Source organism: Canis lupus, chromosome 26 (genome assembly GCF_048164855.1).
Source record: "Canis lupus baileyi chromosome 26, mCanLup2.hap1, whole genome shotgun sequence".
Lineage (NCBI taxonomy): Eukaryota > Metazoa > Chordata > Mammalia > Carnivora > Canidae > Canis > Canis lupus.
In genome coordinates, this window is record NC_132863.1 from 28286801 (window position 1) to 28299656 (window position 12856).

At 49.4% G+C, this 12856-nt stretch overlaps 1 long non-coding RNA gene across 1 annotated transcript; it reads left to right on the plus strand.

The window, feature by feature from the left end:
* Positions 1 to 1143: 1143 nt before the first annotated feature.
* On the plus strand, positions 1144 to 9363 carry LOC140617877 (uncharacterized). Its single transcript, XR_012018027.1, has 3 exons — positions 1144 to 1279; positions 2244 to 2346; positions 8909 to 9363. It is a non-coding gene; the product is annotated as an uncharacterized lncRNA (long non-coding RNA).
* Positions 9364 to 12856: the final 3493 nt, after the last annotated feature.

Here is a 12856-nt window from a genome sequence, read left to right on the forward strand (position 1 = left end):
TCAGGAGAAGGAGCTTGATGGTCAGTCTGAGGGCAACAGTGAGCTATTGAAGGCTGCAGAGCAGAAATAGCATATAGTGAAAGTGAGGGAGATGAACCTGGCAGCCCAGATTGGGAAAGAAGCTGGAGCCACAGAAGTGAGTTGGCCAGAGGGTAGGGAAGGAAGGGGCTGCATCTCTGCCCAAAGTCTGTCTGGGAGACACAGCCCCATTCCCTACTCTGGTCTTGGCCACAGAACCCAGGCAGAGCGCCTCACCCCGCTGTGTGACCTCAGACAGTGCCTAACCTCTCTGAACCACCGGTAAGGATGATCCTAGGCCTTGATGACACCTCCGGGCCTCCCTCATCTTCCAGGCTGCTCCCTGTGCAGAGATTAATTTGTTTACTCCCTTGCCTGGAGACGCACTGAGAGAACTAATCGTCCATCAGCCACGGCTCCCCCAACCCTGTACCGCCCCGCCCCGAATGTCCATTTTCTGGCAAAATGTGTCCTTGCTGCCGCCAAGGCTGCTTGGAAAATGCTAATTTTATCCTCGAATTAAAATCTGTTCCCTTACCCTCGTTTTCATAAAAATGAAGCATCCAGAAACACTGCCACAGCTCGGAAGAGAAAGATCTGACATAATTTTTTAAATGCCTTCAATCACGCTGCCTTCTGAACACTGCGTCCTCTCACCCCGACCCCCCTTCCCATCTCCCCACCCCCTGAGGCAGCATTTACATTTCTTAATAACCCCTCATTAATATTCATGAGAAGGGGCGGGTAATAATGGCTGAGCACACCGCACTAATTCAATTTCCACCGCCTCGGCGTGTTTACTTAATCACCAAGGGACCCGGGTTACTCAGTACAATTATTTATTCGGAATTAGATCTGGAGGCATCTGGACTGGAAACAGGGAACCAGGAGCAAAATGGAAATCGAATTCTCTTTGTCTTTCCCTCGCAGCCGCCTCCTCCTGACTGTCTGCCAAGGCTCCAGGCCCAGCAGGGCTTGGGGGACAGGCCTCCGAGCGGGTCAGGCTGTTGCTCACAGGCGTCGGCTTGTGCTGGGCTTGAACCAGTGCCAGGTGCTCTGGCCTCGGCAGGAATCTGCCATCAGCAGTGGCCTAGGAGGTACCGCCAGGCCCAGCGTGGGCCAGGAAGCCGCCCTCGCCAAGAGTGTGCCCATGAGCAGTGGCTCCAGAGGTGGCTCCTTCCCGGGCTGGGGGTAGTGCTGGGGGCTGGCGCAGGTTGGACATGCAACGTTGCCAAGGACTTGATCACGGGATCCCATAGAGGTGAGAGTGTGACATGGGATCTAAATAATGCCCGCTCATTATTCATCCTCAGCCTAACTGTTACCTCCTCTAGGAAGCTTTCCCTTGCTCCCTAGACTAGGTCACCTCCTATCACAGCCAGGATGTGGGTGTTCACACAATGGTTTCTAGTTAGTTTTTCAGGGTTTCTTTCTCCCAGTAGACTTCCAGTGGCATGGGCACAGGTCCCCTGGCTCTCCTGGTCATCCCTGTATGGTGAGCATCCAGCAAGGGCCAGCACAGAGAAGATGCCTGACAAATCTTCTTTTTTTTTTAGATTTTTTATTTTATTTTATTTATTTTAAAATTTTATGTATTATTTATGCACGACACACACACACACACACACACACACACACACACAGAGGCAGAGACACAGGCAGAAGGAAAAGCAGGCTCAATGCAGGGGGCCTGACGTGGGACTTGATCCCGGGTCTCCAGGATCACGCCCTGGGCTGAAGGCAGCGCTAAACCACTGAGCCACCTGGGCTGCCCTTTTTTTTTTTTTTTAATTAATTGAGAGACACACAGAGAGAGGCAGAGACATAGGCAGAGGGAGAAGCAGGCTCCCCTCAGGGAGCCTGAAGTGGGACTCGATCCCCAGACCCAGGATCATGCCCTGAGCCAAAGGCAGATGCTCAACCACTGAGCCACCCAGGTGTCCCCTGATAAATCATCTTGTTGACTAGTTGACTGACTGATTCTTGGGCCTCTATTTCCTTACTTGCAGAGGGAGGATAAGAATATCCACCTTGTGGAGTTGCTGTGAGGATTCGGTGACTTCAGTATAAAGAGACTCAGGGGATTTCTGTGTCATGAGTGCAGAGTGTTGAGCCCAGTACTGGCTCAGATAAAAGCTCAGTTAGCATGTGATGCTATTATTAATGTTTTTGTTATTTCTGATTGTGGTAGAGCACAGAAGGGTTAACTCTGCTCTGTTTTGCAGGGGGCTGATTCCTATAGGCTGTGTTTTCCAGGCTTCTGGGATGACTGGTTTCCAGCTGGGTTTGGCCCATGGGAGGCATTGCTGGGAGACTGGAGGTTGGGAGGTAAGGAGAAGCTGGGGCATTTCTCCCTCCAGGCCTTGGCCAGCAAATCCAACAGTGACTTTTCTCCTCCATATCTCTAGCTCCCCTGTAGCTCCGCTGTGGTTCCAGATTCCACCGTGACCCTGCTCCTGGGCAGGCAACACCACCTCTGCCTCTGTCTCTCAGGTCTCAGAGCGGTGGCAGCCTCCTGCCATTACTAGACTTTGAGCTGCTTCACTGTCCCCAGGTGGCTTCTCAGCTCTTCTGCCATTTTCCATTTCTTAAAGTTCTTATTTTATAAATATTCAAGTATTTCCTGGCTAGACACTGAGCAATACACTTCCCTATTCAGCTGTCAGCTCCTGGTGGAAAGGGCTCTATCTCGTATCCCCAATGGCCTGGACACAGAGAAGCTACCAAAAGGTGAATGAATGAGTGAGTGAATGAAAACATTCTGATTATGTGACTTTCTCCTAGCCAGACTTTCCTCTTATTTAGTAAGAGAATAAACTAAACATTACTTAATAAATGTTTGAATTAAAACGACATCAATAATACTACTAATGAATTATTTTGTAAACAGAAAAGGGTTTGTAAATATTTCTGAGCCAGGACATTTCTTTGCAAACTGTAAAGTTCTGTACCCGCATCGGGCTTTCCTACTGTTTCAGCCCAGCTCTGCATTCCTGCTGAGGTGGCAGGTGGGCTGAGGAGAGCGAGAGGAGGGAGCATAGAGGATTGGAAGCAACACCTCAGCCAAAGAACAAAAGGTGGGGAGGCGTGCAGGGGACAGTGGAGGATTTAATTATTATAGACTCATTAAGGGAAATCTCTTCCCTTCTTTGCTTCCTCCAAAGCACTTGGACCCCTGGTGCCCAGCCAAAGCTTTTCATTAGAATTCCTCTGAACTAGGGTCAGGTTGGGAGATGGTCAAGATCTACTAGTTTGTCTGCCCAACAAGGGGAGGAGGCTGCAGGAGGGGCATTTCTCTAGAAGTCACCTGGGAATAGCAGGGCAGGTGAAATTTGGGGTTCAGATCGGATAATCAGTGAAAGGGGACTTCAGAGACTTTAGGGAGTGACCCAGCCTGTCTTAGATTGGGTTCCCTTAAACGCAGAGGCTGAGGCAAGGACATGGGTACAAGTAATGGGAAGTAATCACAGGAAGCAGGAATGAGGGAGACAGGGAGGTAGCTGGTTGCTGCTGTGGACCACTGAGGTTCAATCCTGGCAGACCCTCTGCTTACCATGTAGACTCAGTCACCCAAAGGTTGGGAGGCTGGGGCATGTACCCACCAACCCCCATTCCCTCAAGGTTTGAGCTTTGCCCCAGGTGGCATTAATTCCCTCACACTTGTGGACTGTGCCTGTGGGTGGACTGAGCAGGAGGCTAGGGCCTCAAAAAAAGCCTTGAGGTAGAAAAATTAAGAGACTTGCCAGGCATTTGAGGCAGGATGCTGCCAGTGCGCATGCCCACCATGAACCATGCCTACGGCTGAAAGGTGGGATGTGGGGTGTGGCACCGGGCACCCACAGCATCTCCCACTCTCGGCTGCCCCAGATGTTCTTCAGCCTGGGTCCCCAAGCTCCATGGCCCTTCCTCTTTTTTTCTTCCTTCCTTGGAAAGAGAAAAGCTCAAATAAAGAGCCTTCCTGGCCCCTTCCTATAGCTACTGACATCCTAAAAGCCAGAGATCCCCTTATTCTAAGATTTTAGGAGTTTGCAGTTCTGTGACAATGGCCCTAGAAGGCAGATTCTCCTCTTCCAAGATTCTAGAATTTTTAAGATTCCACAAAATGGGGAGGAGGTTTCTGCTTTAGGACTGGAGTGGCTTCTGTCACCTAGCCAAGTGCCACCAGGCTTTGGGACCCCAAATAGGCCACGGGGGGCTGGGACCATCCTGGAGGAAAGCCCGAAGTGCCCCTGTCTCCAGGCTTGTGATGACATGTGAGGCCTCATTCATAATTAATCCAGTTGCTTGGCGAGCAGGGGGCTGCAGATGCTCCGGGGCGGAGAGGGTGCCCTGGAGAGACCCTTCTGTCCCCTCGGAGGAAGGAGCCACCTTTGCCAGCCTGCAGCCTCTTCCGTATCACAACAGCTGCTTAACCAGCCTCCCTCACCCTTCCCTCCTGTTTCCTTTCCTCATGCTCCAGATCAAGGAGCCAGTTTCGCTGGGCAATCCTCAATCAGCTGCCTACTAAGGGCTAAGCACTAGGTTAAGCCTTTGAAACATCTATTGCAGATTGGAGCCCCCCCACACAGAGTACGGGGTGCAAGATATTTATCAGGGATCCACAGGTAGGAAAGGGAAGGGAGGAGGCAGGATGGGACAAGTGAAGGCAACTGGTCCAAGCTCTGCAAAGCCTCTCCAGGCCTGCAGGGAGCTCTGGAGAGAGCACTGCCTGGCAGGACTGGTCTGCACCAGGCCAAATGGCCAAGCCGTTAGACCCCTGCTTAGTCACCACGTGCCGACTGCCCGGGGGAGGGTGTGACCTCGGGCCACACGCTCTCTGCAGCTGAGGCAGACCTGAAAGAGCCAGGGGTCTAACGCGGCCCACACCAGGCAGCAAGGCCTTCATCCAAGAGGGGCCTTGCTTGTCCACCACGACAGCCGAGATCCGCCCGGAGCCCCCTCGCCGCCACCCATCGGTGTAGGAATTAACAAACTTACTTTAGAGATGAGTTCACAGAGCTTGAGCAGCTTGCCCAAAGCAGCTTCCAAAAAAAGAAGTGAGAGTTGGAAGGCAGGTCTGTCCATGACCAAAGTCTCAGGGTCTCCTCACCGTAGGTTAGCTGTCCTCTGCACAGGGGGGACCCATTTTTACCCGTTTTTTGTAGGTGCAAATGGGAGCTGGATGGGGAGCACCAAGGATCATTGCCCCGAGCTTCAGCCCCACAGTGTCCTCAGCCTCCTTTCCCCTCAGCCTTTCCTTGTTCCTCATCTATTTAGCATCCTCCTCCCCTACTCTCCGCCCCTGTGGTCCAGGTGGGTCTCCACCTCCTGCTCCAGGACCAAGCCTGTGACCAGGCTTAGCTAATCAGTATGTCACATTCCGTCAGCTGGGCAGTAGGTCCATAGCTGTCATGTGACTGAAGGGGACACCCCGCCCCTCACCCCCATCAGAGTCAACTCCAGGACTATTGCAGTAACTGCCAGAAAAATCTTGCCCTTTCTAGCTGCACTTTGAACCTGCAACAGGATAGAACTGTTGCTGTTGGTCTGTCCCAGTTATTCATCCCTGGGTAACAGGCCACCTCAAAACTTAGTGGCTTAAAACAACAATGACCTATTATTTCTTAATGATTCTGTCGGTTGATAGTGGTGTTTTGTTCCATAGGTGTTGGCTGGGGTCACTCATGAGGCTGCAGACAGCTGTGGCTGGACCAGAAGGTCCAAGAAGCAGTAGACTGAGGGGGAGAGGAGAAGAGGGAGGGGTGTTGAGGGGGAAGGAGGGAGGAGTGGTTAGCCCCCAATGTAGGTAATAAAAAGGAGTATTTTTTTGCTGAGCATGAAAATGATAATAACACTGAAAGTCAATCCGCTTTTTATCATCACTGCATGCTGGCGATCTTAAACAATGCTAGTGCTAAATACCCCACCCTCTCCCACTAAGGCCACCTCCATCCCTACCCATGCCGCTCCCCCCCCCCACCCCCCGCCATTAATAAAAAGGCATCTCTCAGAGTCTGGAATGTTTTCAATGATTGGTAGCCGGGGCACTTTGGTTCTCCTATGTGTGACCTCCATTCCCATATGGCATGTCATCTTCCTTGACCTCGTCACACAGTCTTCCTCTTCAGCAAGATAGTCTGGACTTCCTCACAGCATGGCAGCAGGAGTCCAAGAGGGAGCACACAGATGTCCAAGTGCATATAAAGCCTTCCCTTGTATCACATATGCTAATCTCATATTGGCCAAAGCAACTCACGTGGTCAGGTCATGCATTAAATGTTGGAGGGGACCCACCGGGACGTAATACTGGGAAGCATGGCTTATCATGCCACCAAGGCAGCAATCTGCCACATGGGCCTTCCCTACCCCCTGGGAAGGAGGGTCAAGCAGAGCCATGAGCTGTGGTGTGTATCAGGCAGGGTCCTTAAAGGAGATAGAGCCACTCAAACTGTAATTTCAGGAGACTATAATAAAGAGGCTATTTACAAAGGTGTCGATGGTGTTTACAGAATTCCCCAAAGGTTGGTTCCTTTGGGCTAATAGTAGTAAGGAGCCTTTGACACCCCAAGGCCTGAAGGGCAAGAACAGGATGTGGTTGCTAGAATCCAGAGAGGGGTTGTGGCTCTAAGAGGGAACTACCTGGTAGGAGCTGGGGCTTTCAGTAGAGGGAGATGACAGAGAGGAACCTGGGAGGGAGAAATAGTCTACTTTCATCTTCTTCTTCTGATTGCCTGCCATTTCTTCACATTGGCCAAACCCTACTAGAAGCCAGAGGCAGGGCATGCTGCAGATGCCATCCGTGCAGGTCAGCCTCCAAGTGCCAGAGCAGAGAGGACCAGGGTAGAGGGCAGTCTGCAGGACCTAAGGAAGATATCCAGCACTAGGCACCACTCTTGGGAAATCAGAAAATGAACTAGCACAGGCCCAAGAGGCTAGGTGGAAAGACACTGGATTCTGAATACATCATCTGGGCTCCTGAATCCAGCAGAACCTGAAGCAGCTCTATTCCTGAGCTTTTTACCTATGTAAGCTAATAAACACTTTTTTCCTCCATACGCCAATATAGGTTGGTTTCCGTCTCATGCTACCTCAAGGTCCTGGCTGATGATACACTCCCATTGAGGAGCTGGTCCTTTAATGATATGATTACATTTCACTCTTACCAGAGTCCTAAGAGGGCAATGAACATTGCAGGTGAGCGAACTGAGGCTCTGAGAGGTTGAAGGATGTGATCTAGGTCATCTGGCTCACTGGCCGCAGATATGGGATCTGACCTGCACCCAGTGTCAGTGTTCTAGCCATGTTTAGCCACTCTCTGCCTCCTGAATATGCCATACTCTCTTGCCTCTTCATTTTTACTGGGTGGAATAGTTTCCCCCTCCCTAAAAAAGCCAAGTCCTAACCCCAGGAACTTTCGATTTTGTGCTTATTTGGAAATAGGATTATTGAAAATGTAATCAAGTTGGAATCTTGAGATTGTCCTGGATTTAGGGCAGGCTCTAAATTAAAATGACAGGCGCCCTTATAAGAGAAAGAAGGAGATTTGCATCAGAGACACAGAGAGCAGAGCATATGAAGACAGACAGCAACGGTAGAGACTGGAGCCATGTATCTATAAGCCAAGGAAGTCCAAGGTTTGCCTACACCACCAGAAGCGAGGAAAGACACATAAAACAGATTCTTTCTCAGAGCTCCAGAAACTACCACCCCTGCAGATATCTTGGTTTTAGACTTCTGACCTCCAGAATTGTGAGAGAAGAAATTACTGTAGTTTTGGATTACTGAGTTTATAGTAATTTGTAATGACAGCCCTAGGAAGCTAATACAGGACCTTTGCACATGCCATTCCATTGGCCTATAATATAATCCTCTTCCCTTCCCCAAATCTGCACTCCTGCCCTTTGGGGTTTATAAGTAAACAAACCTACACAGAAGAAAGGAGTCCTTCCAAGGAATCACTCACTCTGCCCCCTCGCATGTCTTTCCTCCTTGCCTTAGAGATCTCAGCCCAAATGCCACCTCCTCCAGGAAGACTTCCCTCCGTTCCTACTCTTCTCTGTGATTCCACAGTCCCCTACACTGCCTCTGCCACAGCTGTGCTGGCAGTATCTGTTGACGTGGACTGTTTTTCACTGCCCTGTTGGACTGGGCACTGCTCAGAGGCAGGAACTGTGCAGGATTCCTCTTTGTGGCTGCAGCTGTGCCTAACAAAGGTTCAGGCACAGCAGGGATATTCACGAATGCTTGCTGCATGGATAAATGGACACATGTTCAGTTCGCCTCCAGTTCTGCCCCAATTATGGACTCCTGCCCCTCAGGGGAATAACCCTTTCTGGGAGCATGTGTGAAATAGTTTGAGATCACCAGTGGTGGAGGGCGGCAGGACACCCATCCTTGAGTTCAGCAGCACCTTAGCACAGCCCTCCTGCCCGTGATGCCAACGCCCCGTCAGAGGCGTGACAAACAGCTTGGCTGATGGCTTATAATGTCAGAGATGATGGAAACAGGGAGGCAATGGCTGAAAGAATGGGTTGGGGACGCTTGTCATAACTTTATTTGTGGGAGGTGAGTTCCTGTCGGCCGGGTGATGGATGGAGCCAGGGCAGGCACAATGCAGACCCTGCCACTGCATCTCCCCTTTCTCTCTAAGCCAAATGACTTTGGGGATGAAAAATGACTTTCTTGGGAGAATCAGGGAGGAGGGACTTCAGGGGAAGGGGACTGTGTGGTCGGCACCTTGGAACGACTTTTACTTTCTTCCCTGAGAGCTGAGTTTCGCCTGGTCCAGCCTGATGGTGTCTTTTCCTTTCTCCCTCCCTTCTTCCAAGGAGTTTATTGAGATTATTGATCCCAGACACATTACCTGCCTTAATCTTCAAAACTGTCTAAAACGGAATGTGTGCTTTTACAGATGAGGAAGCTGAGGCTTGAAAAGTGGAAGGATACTACCCTAAGTTGCCTGGAAAGAAAGCAGTGGACCTGGGATTTAAACCTGGATCCAGTTACTCCAAACCCTGACCTCTCTGCAACATGATGTAATAAAGACCATGTATGTAGCATGTGCTAAGTTCTTTGGAAGCACAGTGCAGAGAGTTATTAATCAGATGGGGGAAAAATCAGGGAAGAGTGCCTGGAAGAGAAGATATTTGAATTGACTCTTGAAGGGTGAATAAAATATCAACTGGTAGAAAAAGAGGATATTGGAATTGAGGAGGGAAAAGAGAGAAGTAACATATGCTTTTATTTGCTTGCCCCAAAGCAGTCAGTCACTGACCTCTTTCTACCTTCTAACGGAACCTTAATTTGGGGGGATACTCCATCCTGTTACAATGGCCATAGACATTATTAAACCATTTGTTAAATTTACATTTGCCTTGTGAGTGATTCGTTTGGAAAGAGGAATGAGAACAAATCTGGCTGATGAGATATAAGAAATGTTTTCCCAAGGACTTCTGAGAAGTCTGAGAAGGGTTTTCTTGTTCTCAGAGAAAGAATCTCTTCTTTTGCAGGATATGGTCACATCTGTACTTGATGCCTGGAGGTGTGGCATCCATCTTGTGACCAGGAGGAGAAAATAACACACTGATGATGGCTCAGTGGGAAGATGGGAGTGGCATCACTGAGCTGCTGAGTCAATGGCTCTTGCAGCCACCAAACCTTAGAACTTAATCTTTGAGTTGATACATGTTTCTCACTGTTAATCAGCTAAATTGGTGGTTTTCAGCTAATTGGTGGTTTCAATTTCATAGCCTAAAGCATTCTGACTGGTTCAAGAGCTGAAGAGGATACCAAGCACATAGTTGTTTCCACAGCTCAGGCTTGGAGAAGAGGTAGAGATGAGGGCTAAAGGTATAGGCTTTGCAGTTAGACAGAGCTGGCTTCAAGTTCCAGCTTGGCCACTTCCTAGTTGTGTGACCTTAGGCAAGTCACTTAATGTCCGTGGGATTCAATTCCTGGGGATGAGAATAATACTCCTATCATATGGCTCTGATGATAAAATAAGATAATGCACCAAAAGGGCTCCTTAGCACAGGGCAGGGTTCATATTAAGTACTCATTATGTCACCCTGGTAGTAGCTGTTATTATCATTATTGAATTTTTTGGCCTCCATGGAAACCTTTATGCTCACTTCACATACTTGCCCTAACTCATATACTCACACTAACACTAGAGTTGGCTAACCCCCATTCACCCACATCTAGTTCCCATAGTACTGTGATTGTGTAGGTTTTGTGGTCTTGGAACCACATTCCATACTGGAGGGGGAGAAGGGAGGGCCTGGAGTCTGGTCATGGCACTCACCACACAATGTCGTGTTCTGGCAGGAGTTATCATGGGTAAGGTGAGGTTTTGTGGCCATAATTCAGCCCCAGATGGATTTACAAAAGGGACTTCCCTCTCAGCCAAGGCTGCTTGGACCTTTCACATCCTCAAGCAACTAAAGTGTTCTGCATCTCAAGGTCCTTGATAGTGGTGAGAACCAGGTGTCACTAAAGGAGCAGCATGCCCCCCCCCCCTCCCAAAACCCAGGCCTTATCAACAGATACACCTGTAGCCAGCAGATGATAAAGCTAAGTCCTAGGCATACCTCACACTGTTTTTGCCTTTTGGCTTGGATCAAGCTTCTGTTCTCCCCCCCTTGTTCTGTCTGACTCAGTTTGGCTCCCCACCATTGCTGGTGGTGGTGGTTTTCATTTCTGAGAGGCACCCCTTAGACTGAATTCTGAAGTCAGTATTTCCAAGTGTTGTGGATATCCATTGTATGGGCCTACTTTCATCCTGCCATACCTGCCTCTGTCCATATGGCTCCCAAAGAAGCAGGCATGTTATTCCTCAGCTTCATGCCTCTGATCATACTTGATTGGGCCAGAGGTGGGCACCTGACTGGAGCTAAGACAGTCAGAAAACTTCCATTGGATTTTTTTTTTTTACTTTTTTATTTAAAGATTTTATTTATTCATTCATGAGAGACAGAGAGGGAGAGAGAGAGAGAGAGAGAGAGAGAGAGGCAGAGACACAGGCAGAGGGAGAAGCAGACTCCATGTAGGGAGCCCAACATGGGATTCGATCCTGGGACTCCAGAATCGTGCCCTGGGCCGAAGGCAGGCGCTCAACCGCTGAGCCACCCAGGGATCCCCTATTTTTTGTTTTTTTAAGATTATTTATTTGAGAGCAAGAGAGAGATCATGGCAGGGAGGGGTAGAGGGTGAGGGGGAGAGAATCTCAAGTGGACTCCCTGCCGAATGTGGAGCCCAAAGCAGGGGTTCAATCTTACCACCCTGAGATTACCACCTGAGCCAAAACCAAGAGTCTGATGCTTAACCAACTGAATCACCCAGATGGTCCTCCATGGGATTTTTCAACCTAGGGCCAGAGCCAATGCCTTTCTTTTTTAAAAAGATGTATGTATGTATGTATGTATGTATGTATGTATGTATTTATTTATTTATTTTAGAGAGAGAGAGAGTACATGTGTGCATGAGCAGGAGGAGGGGCAGAGGGAGAGGGACAGGGTAAGCAGGCTCCCCGCTGACCATGGAGCCCCATGAGTAGCTTGACCTCACAACCCTGAGATTCTGACCTGAGCCAAAATCAAGAGCCAGAGGCTTAACCAACCCAGGTGCCCTTAGCCAATTTCTTCCTAAGGTAGAAGATGTGGGATTTCAATTTGGAGGTGACTATTCGTCATGCTTCCCAGTATGTGGAAGGAGTCAGAATACAATGTGAGAGAATGAGGAAAGCAGAGACAAATGATGACCAGATGATCCCTGCCCCCTCAACACCCACTGTGCCTGATTTCCTGAGGACCAAAGAGGGACCACTGCCTGGCCACAGCCGGGATTAGTCAATCTTTCTTAAGTAGCAGAAGCTGATATGTTCCCCTTTTTGCCTTGACTAGTTCAAGTTGGACTTCGATCCCAATGACAAGAACCTTGACTGACACCCTCTGAAGCTCTTGTATGGCCCAGGGCCTACTTACCCTACTCCTTTCAGGATCTCTTCACAACCACCTCCCTCTTTCCATTGCCAACCTTGGCCAGGAGTCTGAACTAGCTCCTGAGGCCCTGGCATGGCTTCTGTCCTTCTTGCTCCACCCACTCTCCCCGAGTGACCTCATTCACTTCCATGGCTCAGCCTCAACAACCTCAATTTGCTTATAACTTCTAAACCCCTAGCTCCATTCTGGACCCCATCTGAGCCCCTGGCTTTTCAAACATGGCGGAGTTTGTTGATCACCCTAATAGCAAGCATCAGAATTCTTCCTGAAAACAACTATTTGGGTTGAGTGGATACCTTGATAAGCTTCCTTGGGAACAGGTAAAGCCCCTGAGGGCATGGATGGGAGCAAGCACTAAGATTTCAGGTGAAGGGCTGGAAAGTGATGAGGCAGGAAGCTGCTCACCAAGGGCCAGGTGGAGGAATTAAAAGTATTTGAGCTGGTGAAGGGTTAGAGAAAAGCAGTGAAGAGTTCAGAGGCAGGTGTGAGGGACTCGGGGAAGGGAGAGCAAGGTATGAAACTGGATATTGTGTTAAGAAAAGACCAAGAGAGAGAGCCGCCCCCACTACCACAGCATTTTGAAGATGGGGGATTTCTTATCTGAAGGAAAACATGTGGTAGTTAACAGAGCGTGTGCAAGGTTTACACTGCTTTTTTTTTTTAAGATTTTATTTATTTATTCATGAGAGACACACACACACACAGAGAAAGAGAGAGAGAGAGAAAGGCAGGCAGAGGGAGAAGCAGGCTCCATGCAGGGAGCCTGATGTGGGACTTGATCCTGGGACTCCAGAATTACGCCCTGGGCTGAAGGCAGACACTTAACCACTGAGCCACCCCAGGCATCCCAGTATACACTG